This window comes from Penaeus monodon, chromosome 24, assembly GCF_015228065.2.
Source record: "Penaeus monodon isolate SGIC_2016 chromosome 24, NSTDA_Pmon_1, whole genome shotgun sequence".
NCBI classification, from domain to species: domain Eukaryota; kingdom Metazoa; phylum Arthropoda; class Malacostraca; order Decapoda; family Penaeidae; genus Penaeus; species Penaeus monodon.
The window spans coordinates 37354085-37354326 of NC_051409.1; positions in this window are offsets into that span (position 1 = coordinate 37354085).

Below are 242 nucleotides of genomic sequence, written 5' to 3' on the forward strand. Positions count from 1 at the left end.
GAGGAGGAGCAAGCGGGAAATGGGGGAAAAACGGAAAAGGAAAATAGCGGGATATAAATGGATAGGAGGAAGACAAAGTAGAAGTAAAATCGATGAAAATGAGACATAAAGAACAGGAGAAGAGAGAGAGAGCAAAAAATATGTATAACGATGAGAAAGAGACAAACGCTGGAAGTGAGAGAGAGAAAAATGGAGGAAGAGAGACGGGCGAGATAAAACAGAGGATCAAGGGACCGGGGAAT